Source organism: Aulostomus chinensis, chromosome 21 (genome assembly GCF_037954235.1).
Source record: "Aulostomus chinensis isolate RoL2024-O1b breed Wild chromosome 21, RoL_Achi_v1.0, whole genome shotgun sequence".
Lineage (NCBI taxonomy): Eukaryota > Metazoa > Chordata > Actinopteri > Syngnathiformes > Aulostomidae > Aulostomus > Aulostomus chinensis.
In genome coordinates, this window is record NC_141340.1 from 3,581,698 (window position 1) to 3,602,250 (window position 20,553).

Genomic DNA, 20,553 nt, shown 5'->3' on the forward strand with positions numbered 1-20,553 from the left:
ATCTTATTTCTTTTAAAACAGCAGAATTTTGGACTCATCAACATCCTCTGGGAGTTCCTGCTACCTCTAGGGTTCTCCAGCAGACTGGGTTCCTGCAGGGTTCCCAAGCCTTGAATTCAGTCATCGGTCTTTGATGGAACTAAAATGTGTCTTCCAGTGTGAAATAACATTTTGATTGTTCTTGAATCCGCAGGATCGGGAGGTTTTACTCCGATGTGGCGATTTCTTCTCTCTCACGTTAAATGTGTCTGAGGGGAAAATGGCTCGGATCCCTGAATGCTGATTTGTTTCCTATGTTTTTTCTCATCAGGGGCCATCTGGACCAGGACCAGCATGGTTGAGGTTGGGAGGTTACTCCTCCGATCCAGGAGGGCGGTGACTTGTGCCTCCTCAGCGCTGTCACCAGCGATTTCCCCGCGACCTGAAGTCTCGTCGCTCCTCTCGTTCTGAGTCCTGACGGTGGACTCGCATTCAGATTTACTTCCCCCCGTCAACCACATCTTTCCCCTGGAATGACCTCGGCGTGAGTCTGCAGCTTCTCTCTCTCACTCCACGCTATAATTTAGTCTGTCGACAGAATTAAAGTTGCGCACCAGGCCGAGTTCCAGTTTCCACTGTTGTGTAATTTGTATCTGAAGGGGAAAAGAAGCTCTCAGATGAAAAGTCCCGTGTGGATGGGATGTTGTTTGAGCGGTTGTTGACACGTTTTAGCATCACTTCCTGTTGTTTCATGACCTCATGATTACAGCGGCGTTACACAAAAACTTGGGAGGCCTAACTTGACCAAGCATCGGCCGCTTGAAACGCAAGGTCGGAAAAAATCTTGAGTCCGGTGTACTAACGAAGGGGGTTGTGGCGGTTTTAAACTTCTCGGAGTGCAAAGTGGCTCCTCTTGAAACGAACTTCTCGGACTCGCCGTCTTTCAACTGCATGCAGACGTCTCAAGTTCTTGGTTCAGGACTTAACCCATCTCCAAGGAGGCCGTGTTCCCATCTCCTCTGCATGTCTGTCTGTTGGCAGGGTTACACAATCCACCGTCAAGATGGTTCCGTCCAGCAGTTTGTCCCCACCCAGTGTTTTCGTGTGTCTTCTGGTGAATTCCTCGGCCTCCGTGACTCATTCGGAGGTGCAGCTGTTGGTCACCAGGAGATCGGATATCCTGGCGGGAGCAGCGGCTGGGAGAGCTGAAGGCCTGACGCTCGCGCTGTGTGAGTCTCAGACAACAGGTGGGTCAGGCTTCTGCCCCCCAAACACCAAGATGTGGAACCGCGAGTTCACGACCAATTTGTGCTGCACTTTTCTCTGGAAATCTTGCCGCTAACTCGGATCTGCAGCTGAAGACCTCCAGTCTTCAGCAAAGCCTGGATCATGTCGAGTCTCACTAACATGCAGAGAAAGAAATGTGCAGTTGACGTGTTCTGACTGATGAGTAGAAGCTGTGCGATGTGTGTCCTCATCAGAAGGTGGCGGTACAGGTGACGCATACCTGTGAGCGGAGGAGTAGAAGAAGAGGTCGTGAAACCCGGAAGCGGAAGTCGTCCATCTCCAGCCACCGACAGGAGGGAAGGATCGGGGGATGTTGGGGAATTACGGCAGTTGGACGCGTAACAGACCAACGGTGGATGATGAGACAAACGTTTGGGAATACCTGGGAAGACGCCGGCAGCAGGAACAGCTGAGCGAGGTAAAGGTTTGCTACGTCAGAGACTATCCAAAAAAAGAGGTTTCCACATCCTGTGTTTGAAATAAACGCCAAAACCAACCACGCATAGCGATGCTGTTGCTGCGAAGGTGTTTTTTGGTGGAATGGAGGAATATTCCGTCTCCATCAACCTTTTCTGATGCGCTGCTTGAAAAAAAAGTACCTCGAAATCCGCTGATGGACAGGAGGCCGGTTTGGTTTTGGAGAACGGGCTCCTCATGAAGTCAGTTAATCACATGCGAGATGGTTTCATCCTCGACAGTGCAATAGGCGGTGTAGCTTTAGGCCGGAATCCAACGTGTCCGACCACTCCTTGGAATGAAACGATATCTCATCCCTTTTCTTTTTTTAAGGAATGCTCCTATTTTTCCCAACTCGAAACCCCAGTTCAGCGATTTCACGAGCAGATAAACAGTCACTGGAAAGCGGCTTTATCTTCTTTTGTCTCCGTGCTCCAAGTCTCTGTGTGAAACTCATCTACAAAGTCTGCAGGCTGGTATTTGTACTGGGAGTTGGAAGACTAAATGACTATTGATCCTCGACTCGCTTTGATTTCCCAAATGTCAAAGTTGTTCTGCGAACTTTCTGACTGCATCTAAATATTCTCCGGTTTTCCGCGCGCAGGGCTGAGCGATTGCGAGAGGGACCTGTCACAGCACCCGCCCTCCTCCGTACTCAAACACATGCTTCCTCTGCTGCTTTCTCCATTTCATGCTGATGCCTCAGGAGCACAAAGGTCCACAAAGGCTGAAGCATTCAGCTCGACTCCGAGTCAATAAAATCATGTCTGAATCGGCTGAAACCACGGAGGCAGTATGCTAATGTTATCCCTCAGACAGACGTCTTATTCCAGTGTTTGGCTCTGGCTTAGCATGTCGCTGCGCCAGAAATGAGCTGCCACTTTGATATCGTATTATAATATTCAGACAGGAGAACAGAGCAATCCATCTCCCTGCTGCGTGCTGCGACTCGCAGGAAGGCCGGTGTGTTGTTAAAGGTGACTGAGGGGAATGTTAATGAGCGGCGGCCTGCTGGCGGGCGTAGCGCCGACCGCTACCTCCACCCTCGGCTTGCCTCCTCCTTAATGGGATGACGGAAGGAAAGTAATGAAGCGGGTTTGAAAACACTCCAGAAAGTGATGCATCATCCCAAACTTGTCGTCAGCCCATCGGTTAATCATTGCTAGTTGTCTTGGATTCTTGGAGAAGTTTTTCTCCTGCCTGAATTCTTGTTGGCGAATCAGGAAGTCAGAGAATGCGAGCGTCGCACTTTTTGCTGGAAGCAGATGGAGACCGAAGACTAACAACAGCAAAACTACTTGATTTGAGCTAAAAACCTCCAAAACCAACAGAGTTGTCATTGTGCCTCTTAGCTTGTTTACTAGCTAGACTTACTGTCCTACGTTAGCGTCCTACGTTTTTGGGTTACTGAGTGAACGGTTGGATAAAGATGATGTCGATTGTTTTAGATGAAGCGCATGAGAGTTTTTAAACTGGTAATTTTTGGACAGTTTTGCTGTTGCTAGCTGTCAGCCTCCGTTAGCTTCGTGCTAACGGTATGTGGATTACTCCTTTTTGCATCCAAGATTCACACAAAAAAAAGTAACGCAGGAGGGGGAAACCTCTTCATGAGCTCAGGGCATTTGTGAGCACTTTTAAAGGAAACTACAATATTTGTGTGAAGTATTACTTTAATTTTATACATAGATTTGTTGCAAAACCATTTGTGGTCCACGTAAGAATCTCTCTAAAAAAAAAAAAAAATTCCTCCAAATAATCACATTAAGCTTCAAAATCAGATTTTGGGGGATTTTTCACACTGGAAACAAAAAAACTTTAAAATGCAAAAAGGAACCCTTAATTTTTTCGACCAAGTGTTGCAAGGCTTCGGCCGTCCCTTGGTACAGAGCAACTAAAACCTAGAAATGATGGGAACCAGTTTGGGGAGCATAAATCAATGTGCAGACTCTACCTTCGCCCTCAAAACCTGCTGAGCCTGCACCGTCTGCTGTTCCGAGAGCTTGCTCCACATCTGAGCGTGGAACGGGGGGGGTGAAGTGGTTCTGTATCTGTTTGAAAGAGGGACAAAAGTGCATTACTATGACCCACTTGGTTCCAAATGTAAAAAAAAAAAAGAACCAGTCCTTCAATGGAACTCCACAGGCCTCTGACCTCTCCACCAACAAAAGCCCAGCAGCCGGCTGATGGGGGTCACATTCAGCCTGAGATGAGGCAAGTGTGGCGCTATTGATCTGCTGGCGAATCGCCTTCCCCGCTTCCATCGAGGGGTCTGTGGCGAGCCAACTGCTGCCGCGCCACTCACTTGTCATGGATTCCCCCCCCCCAACGCACGCTCCAGAGTTTTTAGAAAAGACAATCTGCATACTGTCAGACAAGGCGAGGAGTGAAGTGACCTTTCAGTCATTCCTCCGGGGATGGAAAGGGGTGGAGCTCTCGCCTGACAGGAGATTGGAAAAATGTCTGCCTGGATTTTGTTGCTAGGCAGCGAGACCCCACAATGACAGTGTGTCAACAATGAGAAGGGAATGAGAAATAGATTGCACCTGGTCGCTGGAGATGAGAGGACACTTGATTCACGGATGGCGCGCGTGAGCTCGCCACGCCGCTCGCAGACGTGCTCTTTCTCTGTGTTACGCCTTTTTAATTGTCATCTCTCCTCAACGGTGGACGACCTTCAGATCGCATCAGCGTGAGTCATCCCAAGTGTTAGTCATGTGAAAACACAACCGAGAGGCTGGAGGAGAACGGGAGCGTGCATCCTGGATAATTAGCAGCAACAAATGAAGTCCTCTTTATGCGCCAGTCTGTCAGAAAGTCAGTTGATATATTTATCTTTCCCTCTTCTCTCTCTGGTTTGAATCAGGAGGAGTTGGGCAGGATAAAGCTGATCCCTAAATAGAGCTCAACTCTTCCAGCAGGTCCGGTCCTGGAGGCAAATTTCCCATTAAACTCCTCCGCTGAGGTTGAGTTCCGCACCGGGAGTCACGCCAACTGGTGAGCGGATGAAACACGACCCCAAAAGACCTGATTTGGTGCTAAAAGATAACGATAAAAAAAGGAGAAAAGGGCAAAAGCATGACACACAAGAATGTGTGTGTGTGTGTGTGTGTTTATGTGCAGAGTCGAGGAAGGATTCACCACATTAGCCGCTCTAAATTCTACAATTCTACAGTTTCATTTAGCAGACGCTTTTGTCCAAAGCGACGTACAACACAAGCAAGAATTCAGACCGAAAGGGTGTTTCCAACCCGGAGTTGTTTAAAAGAACTACATTTTTATTGTGGCTAGCTAAGTACACGGCTAACGTAATGCTACGAACAAACAACACAACTTCACGAAAGCTTCACGCTTGCGTTTTGATGGTGTCCTCGACAACTTCTGTAGTCCATAAGCACTCGTTAGCAACTAAAACACAAAAGAAAAAAGCTTCAGATTTCAAGAGTGTGTATTTACCGATGTATTTTCTACTTTACAGTGTCATAAAATCTGTGGTTAATAAAAGCTTCGTTCAAGGATTGAACCAAAAACCACAAATGTCTACTGCATGTCTGAAAAGCTCATCATTTTTGTTTGGTGTTGTTTTGACTACGTCGGGTACATCAACCGCTGTGACCTCCTGTGTTCGACTCCAAGCCCTCACCGCTTATTTTCATTTCGTTTTTGTTGTTGTTGTTGTTCTTCTTCTTCTTCCCAGAGTTGACGGTCTGCGGTGACAGGAGGCACAGAAACATGAGCCTGATTGAAAGTCAGAAGAACACCTCTTCTCTCCCGTTCATCACCTCCTCCGGAGCCCATTACCCTTCAGAGAAGTGTCATGGTGACGCCAGGCTCCTCCACAGAGCAGGTGACACAGAACCAGCAGAGACAGAATCCCGTTTGAGCTCCGCGTGGCGCTGAACACACAATCCTTCTATCGTCCTACAAAAACAATTTTCTCCATTGCGTCTTATCTTCTGACACGAAGCTGCAGTTCGCAAAAAACAACAACAACAACAACAAAAAACAAACAAACAAATAATAAGTTGTCACAACTTGCTGGGAAAAAAAAAATGGCGTGAACCATGAGTCACAGAAGAGATGCTCACCTCAGGATATGACAGATGAACACAGTCCAGGAAATGAAATGAGCCTCAGTGTGGCTTTTTGATGTGAAAATCAAATCAGAATTAAATTTTCAGCCATAAACACCGTAGGTAGCGGGGGGGGGGGGGGCTGAAAGGATGAAGCGGCAGAGGCGAGGCTTCACGCTCACACCTGTTTGTGATGATGATGGGGGTGAAACAGTGTGAGATGAAGTGAAATGTTGGGGGGTGGAGGAGGACGAGGAGGTGGGGGGGGGGGGGTGTGCAGTGTGGAGAGACACTCCACTGAGCCACAAGTGGTCCACTGTTCCCCGGCAGCCGCACCTGCCTCGCCGCCTCCCTCCTCTTCATTACCCGGCAACAGAACTCCTCTTAATGCTGCTGCACACTCAAAGGGTGTGTGTGTGTGTGTGTGTGTGTGTGTGTGTGTGTGTCACAATGAAGGTCTTTTTCTGTCCAAATACTCTACCAGGTACTTCCTTTTTCTGCCTCCACTGGATCTAAATCTGGAGAAGCAAGACCTCATTCATAAAATGCTTTTGTCTGTAAACTTTTCCAGAAGATACTCAAACTATGAGTGGGATTTTTTTTGGGGGGGGGGGGGGGTAAAATGCTGATTTGCCAAAACTCAGCTGTAGCTTCTTGATGAGCCTGAGGCACCGTTAGCTTATGAGCTAGCCAAGTTGAAACTGCTGCCGCTGCCTTTTTTTGTTTGATTTTTTTTTTAAACGTTTAAAGTGATACTTCAATCAAGGCATATTTTGCCTGTCGAGTACTCACAAATAAGTACTTCACAAAAAAAAAAAGAATTCCCCTCCTGTATAACTTCACGGTGACTTCAGAAATCAGGAAACACCCACCACGTATTCTTAGCTTAAGGCTAATGGAGACCAACTGCTTTGACAGCTAAAAAAAATGTTTACAAACCCTCAAATTCATAGTCCAGTATCATCCCAGTCCAGGAGCACTTTCGTCTGCTGGTGAATGAGTAGTCCTGAACTGCTACATGGCTACAGATATGATATCATGCTAACAGACTGATGCTAGATTTGCAGGTGCATAACCAAACAACAGCTAAGTACCCGTGTTGAACACATGACAATGAAGACAGAATCGGTCTGAATCGCAGCAACAAGCTAGTCAGGCTGGTTTCAGACCAAAGGTGGCGCTGCAGCAGTGTGTGCGTGTCACGACAGGTGGGGGTGGGGGGGTGGGGGGGTGCGGTTTGCAACTTAGAATGAAAACTCTTCGTCAAAGAAGAGTGAGCAGGGGGTTAAAAGGTAAAAGGTGTGAACTTACGGAAAGTTCCGTTTACATCAGCTGTGGGGCCGCAGGTGTGGTCCCTCACACTGCCTCATCCAGTTAAACCCTTCAAACTGGGCACGAAACCAGTAACCATTCACAAAACTTTTCACTTCTCTACCCGTAACTCTGCAGCTGCATTGTTCCCAGCCATTGTCTCCTAAATACAGCTTTGCTTGTTGTTGTCATGCAAACCACCATAATCTACTCCGCTGATTGGTTTTGCTTTTAGCTGCCAGCCGCAATTGATTCCCGACAAACGCTCTCCTGAGCACTGTCCTGTAACAAAAACCGACCTTGTGAGATTTACGCACGTTCCCGCAAGGCTGGGCTGAAACACATCTTTATGTGCTTCAGCCTGCGTTTTAAATCAGCGGCGCGAGAGCCGTAGCTTTGTTATCGACTTCCTCGTCCCTCAAAAATCAATGCCAGGAGGCAGGAGAATTTTTTTGAGCAGCAATTTGCCTCAGTCCTGCCAGTCAATGGTCAATCAATGACAAGCTGAGTCTATTCATCCTGCCATTTGCAGATAATTATGCCAAAGATAATTGGCTCGTTAATTCGGTTGCATTAGTGAAAGCAGCTTCTGTCCGAGAGGACACGACTGCGCACGCTCTCCGTACTTCAAGCTTAACGACAGCTTTGAAAGCGTCTCTCGAGCATTACCACGCAAACGTGTGAGAGTGTGTGCCCTACATTTTTAAAACATCTTTGGGGACCGACTCTTCTGTGCCGTCAGCCTCAAGAGGGCGCCGGAGGAACTGCAGTTTTTTTTAAAAATTTTTTTGGCTCTCACTTCTCAGCCCCTGAAGGTTTCCAGTTTTTAAAACGCATACTTCCTGTTTTATTAAACGTCAATTTGTCCCTGTCTTCCATGTCTCCGGGGCTGCAGTTCTGGCTCCTGTCCATTTTGAACTGCATCCCACTCAACACACAAGTGAGCGACACGGTCCTGGAACTGGCAGGACTAAATGGGAACAGCCTTCGCTAACGGTATTCATCACCGATGCCTTTCTAGGAAAGACATAGAATGAAATGTCTAAATGTCTGCGTTTGCAGACTTAACCTTTTGCACGTATCACAACCTAAGTTCTTCAAATCCCTCATGGTTTAAAAGGGTACAAATCTATTTATGGGGACAGAAAGTTCTTGTTGCTCTGCTCGTTTGCGCCCACGTCATTTGGCATCCTGCGTGTTCCATAGCCTGCAACCAGGACAGCACCCACTCTCACTTTATTGAGGCTGCTACTGGGAACAGCAGCCATTTACGACTGCACGCTCTCACACAACGCAGTGTTGCACAGTGTTGCACTTTTTTAGCCAAACACAGATCTCAGACAACGGCTAAGAAAAAAAAAGAAGCGTTTTTGATATTTTCACTGGTAATTTATTCAGGGCGGATGACGCCGGTGGAACACACGAAATGTCAAGTTAATGAGGGAATAAATTACATTTTTATTTAAGAAAAACAAAAAAACAACAACAACCCCAAAACACCCCACTTTCACAACAACTCACTAAAAAAGTACTCATAAACAACAAAATTAAATGTTTGAAAAAGCACGTATTTATTCCTGCCTCCGTTTTCAGACAAGTCGGATACGATTTTAATTAAAGTTCTACATGCAACCTCGACTGTTCAACAGTCAATCAACAAAATATATATTTATAAATATATACTGTATGTGTGTGTGTATATATATAAACTACAACCAATTAATTTATAGATATTGACAACTTTGTCTCTTCTTCATACGAGTCAATATGAAGCACATACAATTACACATTTTATTACAGTTAACAATGATAAATACGATCCAATACGGTGTATAAAACTGCTTGTTTTCTTTACACAACCTTTTGATCGTGTCTCAGATGTACGACAAATACAACGTTTAGTTACAACCCGTCACAATTTCGCATACGACCAGAGCTACAAACGGACGGTTGCTGTTGGGCTGCAGCTTCGTAACGACTGAATTTAACAAATGTTTCATGGTGGGGGGAGATCATCCAAATTTTGTTTCCACGTGTGTTCCAGTACGAATGAACACACACTTACATTCACTCACACACACACACACACACACACACATGCCTCCTCAGTTAATGTGAAGGAGAACTGAGCCAGCTGGTGTAGTTTACACACACACACACACACACACACACACAAATCCCTCGTTCGATTTGTCACCCCTCCAAATCCTATTCATGAAACTTCCTATTCAGCGCTGTAGAGCCTCTCCAGTGTGGCGTCTTCATCAGCCCCTCATCGTTGCTCTGAGCCTCAGTCGCTGCTCTCACATGCAGCACCGCTGAGCGGTTTTCCCTGCAGTGCAAATAAATAAAGAAAGAAATAAGGGCTTCGTCAGATGGGCTGATATTGAGTCTGAAAATGTGATTTTCCCAATGCTTCGTCTCTGTCGTCTTCCAAAAATGTTTTGGCGTGATGCTAAATGCATTTGTTGTGTGAAAATAAATTTCCTGATTTATTAGACGAAACTATTAGGCTCAGCGTTTGTGTCGACATCCCTGTTGGTTTTTCTGCCTTCATTTCAAATACCCAATGATTTCTTTCTGCTTTTGGCTTGATGATATTTGTAGTCTCATTTAAGCCAAATGTTAGCAACCGCTCTTCTGAAGGCAAATAAAAAACATGGAAATTCACAAGTGCGCCATTTACCGATGTAGTTTATGTGTCGGAACAAAATGTTAAAATATGCCAGTTTTAACCACAGGATTTATTGCCAGCATTTCACCAAACGTCCACTGAGAAAAACCTCAAACTCTGAGATGAGGGAAGCGGATGCTAACTTATTTCTGGGTTTTAGGACTCGTTTTCTAACCTCTGCAAGTTCTTCTTTTTTGATCGCCAACACCAGTGTTGCTCCTCTCACCCTAAAACTTAGCTCGCACCTTCCTCTCACGACACAATTCCACAAACCTTTAATATCTTCCTGTGTTAAGATTTATACGATAGCTTACTTTTAGATTCCATGAAGCAGAAGCTGCTAGTGTTGCTCGTTAGCGTTGCTCTTTCATAAACCCTGTCCCTCACCTTCAAAGCTAGCGTGTTTGCTCACTTCAGACACGAAACGCCAACAAAGTAGTGATTGCTTCACATGCGTGTGCAAATATCGTGTCGTCTAGCTCCAAAATTCCGCAACATTGTCATATCTGTCTGTTTAAAACACAAACCGCTGTGATAGCTTGGGATAAAACCTACACGGAGGCAGGAGCCGTTGATGTTAGCATGTCATTAAACGTCTTTGCTCCCTTGTTGAAACAAACTAGAACAACAAGAATGTGCTAAAACTGTGTGTATATGCTCATTGTTCAGTGTCGACACCGTCTTCCTCTACCCTTCTGATTCAGTTGTTGTCTTTGGGGTAAGCAGTATTACCACTGGTTGTAACGTTGTAGTATCTTGAGCCAAGAGCAGTGGTCTGATGTATTTTGTGTGTTCTAAATAAGTGAAATGGAACAAGTGACTGTAAGCGGTTGTAACGATTAGCTTGTCATCACTTTATGAAAATGTTCGCACGCTTAGCCTAAGTAGACTAAAGCGGAATTCAGCCTGCAGCTCACACCTACGATGTTAACTGTTCTTTCGCGTCTTAGGGTTTAGTGATGCATTTTGCCATAGATTAGGCAGATTGATCATAAAAACATAACCAATGTGATACTTTTTTTAAAATTATTATCATTTTTTTGCCCAGATTGCAACTCTTCCTCTTTGAAAAACTCCTACAGTTTGTGGTCCGATCGGAGAACGGACTACTTAACTCTAATCTTTTACCGCCGTATGCCCCTGGCACTAAAACTGCTTCAGGCTAAAGGCTAATCTTATTCTGGCACAAACTGCCGGCACCGCTGACCAATAGCAGGGCATCTAAGAGATTGAGAATGAACTCCAGTGACCTCTTAATATCACGCCAGGTTATTGTGTCTTAGTGGGCACGTTTGAGACGACGATGGCGGCATGAGATTGACACAGTAACACACTGAGGCGCCATTCAGCTTCCCCCGCACACAAGCGTTTGGTTTCCTGTGAGCTTAAATATATTAAAAATAAATAACTTACTGGTAAATTAAACCCTAACATATTAAATAATGAGCCAACGATGGTGAGTTGTGGTCGGAATGCAACAGAACATTCCGTCGTGTCACATTTTAGAGACAAATAAAATGGTTTGCTCCTCCATGGTTTCAGTAGAGACATATTTGTTTCTTTCCATTCAGCAGGTATGAGCTTGTGATAGCAGAGGTTTGTACTGTAGCTCCACCATGTGGAGAAATCTGGTATCACATGTGCTTAAATGTAACTTAAGGCCCCTGTGACGCAAACCTGGGCCCCGTCGGTGCCCCTGAAATGCGATTTAAAGACAAAAAAAAAAAAAAAAGGGTCAGGAGCAAAGACAATAAAGAAGCAAAAGCTGATAGTTCACTGCTGTGAAAACATGCCTTGTACACACAGGTGTGTTTGGCTCTCACCTGTATTTAGTTTACCACATTTACATGCGTTCTAGATGAAAGCCTCCTGGTGTAAGTAAGCATCAGACACGTCTTATTTTGAAGTATGTAAGTTTAATTTTTTTTTTCTTTCAGTGGCTGAAAGTGCATCCAGAGACCAGATGTCCTGCTGCCTCCTCCCCAGCTCGTTCCAAGGAGGAGCCAGTACCCCTGAACCCAGCTGGAGCCCCAGGACCAGGTTCTGTGCCGCGGCGTTTCAGATGCGACGCCTTTGGTGTTGCCGTTATTCTTCTCTAATTAGCAGCACGCGGTGCGAGTATCACGCTGCAGAAAGTGGTCGATTGATTGATCAGTTGACCCACAAAAACAAAAAAAAAAGATCCATTTCGCCGAACACGATTTTAGTCGACTTATCAGCAAAAGTGCACCGACGGTAGAAAGCTGAATGTTTTCCTTTCATATCAAAGTTCAACTCTTTAACGACACTTCCTTTTTTCTGACAGTTTGTAGAAAACATGCAAGTTCGGCTAATTGTTAACTCTAATTTGAGAGTGTGAACGACCCCCCCCCCCCCACACACACACACACACCACCCTCAGCTTCTCCATCTTTGATACAGTCACACACATCTTTAGTATTTCCCCTTCTAGCCACTAGGGGGAGGTGTTGCTTCACGTTTTTGTTTCGACCCCTCATGTCATGCCAGTGTTCAAAAACTGCAAATGCTCAAGTCAACGTTCTTTCATCTCTGCACTGCGTTCTTTCTACATTCCACTGAAAAAGAAAAGCGACAAAAATCAGTGCGTGAAGGCCGCTGATGGTCAGTACCTAATTGATGTGACAGTGATTGACGGCTGTCAATGAGCCAATCAGCAATCACGTCATTAGGAGGTGCCCTCGTCCGATCAGTGCTCCCAAATCAGGCCCGTGTTATCTTCATGCAGGTGACCCTGCCCTTCACCCTCACCCTCACCCTATCCAGCACCCTCAGTCGCCGCCCATCTTCTTCTCCTACACTCCTCCTCCTCACCCACAACTCCCTTCATCATCATCAGGAACACAGGAACTTCCCATCAACCTTCCGCATCCTCTCTTCCCCCTCTCCTCATCCTCATCACCTCCCAGGGCTGTGACTCATCCTCAGTTCTCCCGGGTTTAATGCGTCCGTGTGAACATTGAGGGGGGAAGAATTTGATGTGCACATCTGCCTCTGACATCGCTGTTACCGGGCAGATTGTCCAGCGGACCAGCGAGTCGCAACATTAAAAACCACCAGAGTATAAAACAGTTGATGAATTTTAAATCGGGCGCGAAATGTGTTGACGCTGAAATGATTCCAGTCGCTATGTCTGATTAATTTTAAATATCTTAGCTTGAGACGCGTGGCTGTGGCCTGGAGGATGAACACAAACTCTAGTAGAACAGTTAATGTTCTGTTCCAGCAGTGGAGGAACGTTTTGATTCAGGAGCCTTTATTCTGGGATGTGTCTCCCTCTGGTGGTCGAAAGTGTCACTACCACATCTAGAGGGTAGTCATATCCCCAACACACACACGTAGGTCCGACGTTTCCTATTTCAGGACATAAATTTAATCCAGTCCAGAGATGGGATCTGGTTCATCTGGCTGTTTCGGGGTCACTTGACACTGAAACTTTGTAAAATAAAGATGAATTTTGCATGGAAATGTTCATTAAAAATGTGACAAGTGAGACAAATTCAATGAAATACACTCTCCTCATGTATCGGCTTCATATGAACGATGTGGAATCACTGGGATACACGGACACAATGGAAAATGCTCCTCTGTTTTAAATATTAGAATGTAAAATAATCCATAATACATGAGCGAGCAAAATGGGTGTGACTAGCATGACTCATTAAAAAAACTGTTTTGTTTTCACAAATATCAGCAAGTCAGCGCAAATGTATTGTGAAGAAAAGATGACTTGTGATTTCCTGGCGGTCCCCGAGTGAAACGGCGCCAGCGTAAACACTCACTCTTTGTTCGCCGTCCTTTTATCATCCGATGAGATGAAGAAGCCGCCGAAGGTTTGTTAACCTAAAATTACCTTCGCCGTTTTTATCAGAGGTCCAGAACGAAAGAAAAAATAAGAATCGGAAAGAAAAAAACCACCCCTGATCGATCCTATTTTTGAGTGGTCATGTTTACTGTGGCCACTAGATGGCGTCCAGGTTATACCGACTGAGCTGCACGTTAAAAGTCATGATACGCGGTTAAATAAGTGGCAGCTCGGTGCAGAGTTGGTGGGAAATGTATGTTTCAAGCGTTCTCGCACAAGCACGTCGTCACGGCTGTAACATCCTTCATCGTCCTCGGAGAGCGTTTTTGCCTTCAAAGCGTCGAGACGCCATGTTTTGATCCTGGTGTCAAAGAAAGGCTCCTTCGTGCATGATGCATCTATTTTCTGTACTTTGAACTTGAGAATGTTCCCATGAAGTTCTGGATGAACAAATCTTTCATGTTTAATTGATCTAAAAAAAAGAAAAAAGAAAGAAAACAAAACAACTTCATAGCTGGGAGTTTTTCTGAGCTGAGAGCAGAGCGGCGGTGAACCGGCTGGTGGTCACGCCGAAAACTCATTAGCTTTAATTTCTCTGCATGGGCCGAGCTTCCCCCTTTGATGGCACGATGGTTCTCACACGGGCCGACCCCTGAACTCTAGGGTGGGGAGGACAAAGCTGCACATGCAAACGTCTGCGTAGATAAAGAGCACACACACACACACACACACACACACACACACACGCAGAGGTTCATATCGAGACAATAACCTCGTGCGCTTGCCAGGAAACAATTAGGACACCAGATGTAGTCGATGTGTGATTTCCACTATCACACACACACGCACACACGCACCAAAAAATATTTGTGGTTATTAGTGTCATGGCAACACTGGAAAGCCCCGCTCCAAAGACTGCGTTTCCTGAGTGACTCTGTTCTGGATGAGGATTTTGGACTAAAACAACATGACACCGTTTCCTCCAGCGCGACCGCTGTCTCCCTCTGACTGTATCCTCCTACTGAGCCAGGAGAGGAGCTCTCCAGCGTCACAGGCTTCACGCTGACACGGAGCAGACTTGAAACATGAATGCCATCGACTGTCTTCAGGTTCACCGGCGAGCTGGCGAGCGGCGTCCCTGTTGAACGACAACGAACAGGCCGGTTTGCAGTTCCAGCACCTGCTGCGCGACTGCGGTGGAACCTACGGAACATGTTTCTGCCGGATTTCCGCGTTTGCGTGTAAATAAACTGATTAATCTGCAGCATCAGCATTTTCTGTCTCAGTCAGACCCAAACATTTTAATGTAAATAAAGTCCAGATTTGATGTTGGCCTTTTCTAACTTTTCTAGATGATTTCAATAAATTCTTTCATTTAATTCATAACTGGTGGTAAGAAATAATAAAGAATCCTCAGTACAACAGGAAGAAGAGGAGGAGTTAAAAAAAACCGGCAACAGAGGAAAAAGATGTTGGACGATTGGAAGAAATTAGCATTCAGACAGCCTGAGGATGTGCTAATCCTGGTAGTTAGTTAGCTAGCGGGTGTTGCTATGGAAACCTGATCCTGAAGATGATTTAAGGGGAAAGAAAAGTTTTAAAATAATGGAGAAAAAAAAAAGAGTGCAGCGAGTTTGTGCCTCGACTCAGCGAACCTGGAGTCACAGCACGAAGCGGCGGTGAGTCATTGCGATCTGATCCGTACTGTAACGAGCAGGGTTGTCGTTGCTCGTCAGGAAGTGTTCTTCTCACTATACGATCCACGGGAGAACTGTGTCATGTTCCACTGTTCTCACACTTGTCTTCCGCAGCAACGCGGGCTGGGTTCCTTGAGGAGATCAAGGAGGAACTCCTCAGCAAAGGCAGAGTTTATTTTGCCCCGGAGGACAAATGCGAGGGCAACGCCAGTGCAATGAGAGACACGGGAGCCGGCGATCAGAGGCTCTGAGAGGACGCGGCGAGGATGAGGAGGGGAAGGTGGAGGAAGCGCGGAACGAATTGTTGGATGCAACTTGTAACGAATCTCAGACTGCAGATTGGAACGGTTTGGTTTTGTAACGCTGGCCTTCGCTGCTCTGAGGCTTTGACCTGCGATCATCAGGACGAAGCAGATTCACTTTCCTCTGGGCCTTTAGCACCCCACAGAAACCTGACTCACATCTGGCTTTTGTCTGTGGAGGAAACAATCAGCATTCATTCAAGCAGCTCAGCAGTAGGCGAGGAGGTCAGGACCCCCACAGACGCCCCCCCCCGGTCATGATGCCGGCCCTAAAACCCAGCAAACACACCTGTTACCTGCCCAGCATGAAGCCGCAGCTGAAAATAGCGCAGGGTTGAGCTAATGATGCAAGCTAACTAGCTGCTAGTCATATTAGCATGAATGCAGCCTCATAAGTTTTAAAAATGGATGAAGAGCCTCAGACAGAGATTTTGGCTCTGACTGAACCTTCATAACCTTCAGGGTTATGGATGCAGAGCGAGACGACCACCACCCCAACAGAACCTCTAGAATACTTTCACTTCCCTCAGTACTGCACAAAAATACTACCTTTGGGCCACTTGAGTATTTCCGTGTTCTTCCCTCTGCGCTGCTTTTATCTGACAGCGACATTTTTGGTTTTAATTTACAGCGCGCGAGATGAAACGGCTGGCTTCCAAACTCTTCTGGCTTCTGATGTTGCAGCGTGTAGTCAAGGTCGCACTTCCTCCTCTTCTTCTTCTTCAAAAAAAGAGAAACTTCTCTGATTTTTCTCCTCTCTTAACTTTCTCACATGGTTTTATTTAAATGTTCGAATGAAAAGTCAACAAAAAAATACTCATTCAGAAAACCGAAAACAGATTTCTGTGTCCGAACTCTCGTTTTTTCCTGTCTTTTACTCTCCCATGAATCAACTCCCACCTCCGCCTCGTATTTGTAAGTGTTTCAAACCAACTCCACCTGCAGCAGCTGCCAGTCACATGCTGTTCACGCGCTGAGGCTTCACGAGTCGTGACCTCATGATGTCACAGCGACTGCGAAGTGATGTTTTCATTCAGCTTCTTCAGTAAAACCTTCACTCTCCCCTGATTTTGCTGTTAGCTTCAACTTTTTTCTAATTTGTGGCATCAAACGCTTCGATGGTAAACAGCACTACAGCATCTCTCTCTCTCTCGCTCGTTGTTTCCTGTTTTATTTTGAAACTCCTCTGTTTGATGTGTTTTGTTTGGTCTTCCCGCTCCCGCTGATTAGCTGCTCCGCCCTGATGTCGTTTACCCGGCTCCTCTGTGGACACGCAGCTCTGGCTGTTGTCTCCTCAGGTGATGGGGATGATGAGGGTTTGTGCGCGGAGCCTCCTCCTCCTCCTCCTCCTCCTCCCCCTCCTCCTCCCCCTCCCTTGTGCTCTGCCTTTGTTATTTCCTGCTGGATTTGTTTGCCTTCACTGCTGGACTCCCTGGTTTTATGGGTTTATGGCCTCCTGTTGGCTTCTCTCTCTCTCTCTGGCCTTTACAGTATTTACGCTTAATTCATCGTGTTCACATTTAATTGTCAACTTTGGGAGCGTGAACAGGCACATTTCCGTGAAGTGGTTTGGAAGGAATAAACTACTCAATTATAGCAGTAGAAGAAGAAGAGGTGGTCTTGGCCGTCTCCTCGTAAACAAAGGCGTCATTTTAGAAGTAGTTTGTTTCCTTTGGTGCCAGTCGGTATCGGCTGATGATGTCTGGAGCGAAAGTTTGGGAGTATCCAGGCTGCAAAACCTGCTTTAAATATTGGTTCCAGCAGAGCTTATCTGACGTGTCCAGTTTACTCTTTTGAAAAAGGCAACAACTTCAAAAAAGTTTCTTTTGTTTAGTTAATTTTTTTTTAAAGTTTTCCGGTCGTTTCCATCACCTTTTTCTGATGTAACTCTTCAAAATGTGCATTAAAATATGCTGACGGAAGCTCGACTGTTACCATGTAGTTCATGCAGTACTCTGTAAAGTACTCCGTTAAGCACTGATAGTGAAAGTACTGCCCTGTCTAAGAGCAACGCCGGGCCCGGAGGAGGACTTTCCTCCGCCGCCTGGCCTCCCTTGATGGATCTTTTTAAAAGAGGCGTTTGTCCAGAGTTCCAACGGCGCCGGCGTCTGACAGGAAGTGCGTGTCAGGAAGCCGCAACAGTACGAACGCCAAATATCAGACACACGATAATCTTCATCAGAGATAAGAAGCATTGAGCATTGCGTTGCTAGTAAAAGCCACTCTCTGTTTCTACGTTTAAAAGAGTAAATTTGTGTAGAATTTATTCCAAAAAAAGTTATTCTCCTCAAACCTTCATGTGGAACGTTCCATTAGAACGTCTCTGATTCTCAACGTACACGAAGCTGCCTTGGAAGCTCTTCTTAGTGAAAATTCCACGTGTGACGTGGTGCTCATGAACGCATCTTCAGCTCCTTTCCAATTTGGCTTCCAGCAGTTGATCACCCGGCTGTGACCCAAGCCATCCCGTTGGATGGAAGTTTTCACGTAAAGACTCAAGGAACCTGAGAGGACTCTTGAAAAAGGTGCAACGCAAACAAGAGAAAAAGAAGAAAATGTCAACTTTAGAGACGTGCGTCCGAAGAATGCCTAAAAGTTTAGTCCGTGTTTGCAAATAGGAATAAAACGCTGGCTTTCATGGCGACCACATCAGGGGAGGTACAAAAAAAAAACGATGCAAGCGATGACCTTTGGTCTTCTTGTGGGATCCAGACAGGCTGCGTTTGTGCCGAGACGACAAAGACGCAGAAGTTAACCAAACTGAAGTATTGTGCCACAAGCAGGCGGCAAATTAGTGGGTTCACCTGATTTTCGAGGTGGAACCGGAAGCGATGGGGTTGGGGTTTTTTTTGGCCGGTGGAAAAAGCAGCTTAAGGAACAGTATCCCTCTGCAAGACTGAGCTTCTAATTCACCGACTGAAGTCATCGTGGCTCGAACTTTAAAATCCACCATGATGAGACGTGAGAAGAGCAACACGGGGGGGGGGGGGGTAGAATCCCCTGCTGACGTCATTGGGGATGAAGAGGACGTCTGATGGGGTGAGAGCACCCACACGTCCTCGTCACCAGAGAAGCGTCCGCGAGCCCCCGCAGGTCTCCTGGCGCACTCCATTTAAATTGACTAAGCGTGCGATTGAGCCCGTGAGATGGCGGTGATCTGAGGCGAGAGTTGCGCTCTCTTCCGTGCTGATGTCATTCACAGAGAAATATCCTGTATATGAACTTTTAATAGGTTCATCTGATGGAGGGAACACATGTCCAGGAAGAGAAAATCGGCCTCGGGGAGCTAATGGCATCAGCAGCCACACCAGGCACAGGCAGCGACTTCTCATATCAAATTCAGAGTCGCTAGAAGTCCATTTCTGCATGATGTGCATGTGCGCGCGGGTCTTTTAGCATTCCCGCTTGTGCATCCTGGGGTTTGACAATAAATACCGCCAGTATTTAGGTTTGCGTTTTCACAGCAGTTTTGATTTTTACATCAATTTGTAGTTTTTGAGCAAACCTGGTAGGATACCAGGCTGAAACGTTGAGTTTTTAGCTCAGTGACTGTATTTGCACGCTGTTGTAACTGCTGTGTTTAACGCAATATCGTGTTTTCATTGTCATTTGTATCGTTGTCGTTAAATAAAAACACACCAAAAAAACCCAACTCGCTCTAAACTGTTTTTTTTTTTTTTTAGGGAACTCAGAATTCATCCATCCTCTCCAGAGTCAGACAAGAAGATGGAGACCCTTCTCGCCTCAACACAAAAGGACCAACTGAATGCTAGTTAGCTTAGCACAGTGAATGGTAGTGGATGGGCAGGGTAGCATACCCCATTTTCAGGAATTTGATTCATTTACATCTGATATTCCTGGTACTCTCTTATAAGCTACTTTTGTAGTCATCAGCAAGTGTCTTTTTTGGGGGGCGAGGGGGGGGGCTAAAACTACAATCGGGCTTCTGAGGTGCTAAACGAGTTCCCTCCGCCTGACAGAAAAGTAGTTCCAACTGTGTCTGATCCTAGAGTTTTATTGATGGGGGAGAGTGTATCTACAGTGTATATCGATAGGGTTGCTAACACTTCCCATCCGCTACCATTCATAGCGCTAAGCTAACGCTCAGCAATCCAGGACGAGAAGATCTTCTTGTCTGGCTCTGGTAATGGCGTGTTCCTTTCAACATGTGGATTTGAGCCGGGAAACTAACCCAAGAGTCAATGCAGCGTTGTTGCTGCAATAATAACTCAGGGGGAACATCAGTTCAAGGCCTTCAAAAATAGCAAAGCAGTCGAGAGAGCAAACGAGTCCAAAATTGTATTAAACTGCACTACACAAAAAGTTTGTCAAACAACAAAAACACATGCGAGACTGTCCATATTTCTTATTTTTGGCTTGTACTCGAACGCTTTTGCCAACCATCTTGCATTTATATAAACAGAATATTGCGTGTGTGTGTGTGTGTGTGTGTCTCAGTCTCAGCATGTTAATATTTCATTTGGGTCACTCCATCTTTCAACCAATCAGTGAAAATCTTGAATCTGTCTACTACTGCTCATCATTCATCAGGTGGCATTTGGCCAGCAGGCGCACACACACACACACACACACACACACACACACACACACACACACACACACACACACTAATCCCTGTGGGAAAGACTGGGGGCTTTAGAAGATAGGTGGGCTCTTTCATGACCTGTAAACGATATCTGCAGAACCTGAAACCACACACGACATTCAATACGGAGCCCTGGAGAGAGAAAAAAAACATTTAAAAAACAACTAAATTGAGGGAACAAGTTGTGGCTTGTGGCCTTGAATGTATTAATTTGAGGGAACAAGTTACATCTAGTGACCTCAAAATAACTAAATAGTGGGAACGAGTTCATAGCTCGTCTCAAAGTGACAAAATCGATGGACCAGATTACTTCTCATGGCCACAAATGAATTAAATTAGGAGAAATAG

At 45.8% G+C, this 20,553-nt stretch overlaps 2 long non-coding RNA genes across 5 annotated transcripts; one reads left to right on the forward strand and one right to left on the reverse strand.

Moving 5' to 3' along the window:
- The first annotated feature begins 385 nt into the window (after window positions 1-385).
- Window positions 386-19,760, forward strand: LOC147241367 (uncharacterized). Of its 4 annotated transcripts, XR_015110942.1 has the most exons (6): window positions 386-523; window positions 1,021-1,226; window positions 1,461-1,684; window positions 4,586-4,716; window positions 5,417-5,566; window positions 11,715-15,255. It is a non-coding gene; the product is annotated as an uncharacterized LOC147241367 (long non-coding RNA). The 4 variants fall into 4 exon arrangements; XR_015110941.1 differs by lacking the exon at window positions 4,586-4,716; XR_015110940.1 differs by lacking the exons at window positions 386-523; window positions 1,021-1,226; window positions 1,461-1,684 and adding exons at window positions 4,062-4,411; window positions 19,283-19,760 and having other exon boundaries at window positions 11,715-11,817.
- Window positions 5,003-5,871, reverse strand: LOC147241368 (uncharacterized). The gene is made up of 4 exons (XR_015110943.1): window positions 5,808-5,871; window positions 5,521-5,686; window positions 5,363-5,426; window positions 5,003-5,127 (listed from the first exon to the last, which is right to left on the reverse strand). It is a non-coding gene; the product is annotated as an uncharacterized LOC147241368 (long non-coding RNA).
- Window positions 19,761-20,553: the final 793 nt, after the last annotated feature.